The following is an 871-nucleotide window of genomic DNA, read 5'->3' on the forward strand; positions in this document are numbered from 1 at the left end:
TTGTTCTTGACTAAGGTCCAGGAGGCGCCATTCCTCTCTATTTCCCTGGTCTGGTGCGGCTGAGAGCTTTCAGCCTGCCGTAACCCCATACTACCGTCTTTCCTGGGTGGACGGACCTTTCCAGGTCCTTCTTCCTCCGGTTTTGGAGGTACCTGACCGCGGTTCAGCTTCCCAGCCCCACTACCCTTGTTCGGGGTAGCATCCCTCCGCGTTTTGGAGCGGCCCCAGGGAGCTCATCCCCTGGAGACTGTCTCCCCAGTATTTGTGTCTGCTCCGTTGGAGCAGTCACCTCTGACATGCCCGCTAATACTTGATCCTCAGTCTGGTTAAACTTTGGTACCACCGTCTTCGCTGGCACGCTTTCGGTCGATTCGACCTTGCCCGAGTCCGCGAATCCTTGGGCCTCAGTCTGGGTAGACCTCGACTCCACCGATTTCACGGGTTTACACTTGGCCGTCCCGACCGCCCTCTCCAGCTTGGCGTCCAGCATCGACTTTCGAAGTTTCTGCAAGCTCCTTTTGAGGTCCTTGCTGATATTATGCTTCGATGACGCAAAGTCGATGATGGCGTCCAGCTGTTCCGTCGCCACCTCGAAGGCCGAAAGCCCATCGCGTTTGCGGTTCATCGCCTCCACAAGCCATGGGCCGTCAATAACCCCTACCGGCGTTTTTTTAGCCGAGAGGAAGTTTGAGTGACCCACGCTGGCGCTGCGCACTGAGCTGCCGACTATTGCCTCTGGCCTCCTAGGCGGAGACCTGAACAACCCACCTCTTGCGAAGGGGTTGTCGCCTACACTACTACCACTAATTGAAGAATTGACTTGGTTTTCCATTTTGGTCCCACGAGTTGCTCGGGAAAAGAGGTCCACCAC

This window comes from Armigeres subalbatus, chromosome 3, assembly GCF_024139115.2.
Source record: "Armigeres subalbatus isolate Guangzhou_Male chromosome 3, GZ_Asu_2, whole genome shotgun sequence".
NCBI classification, from domain to species: Eukaryota; Metazoa; Arthropoda; class Insecta; order Diptera; family Culicidae; genus Armigeres; species Armigeres subalbatus.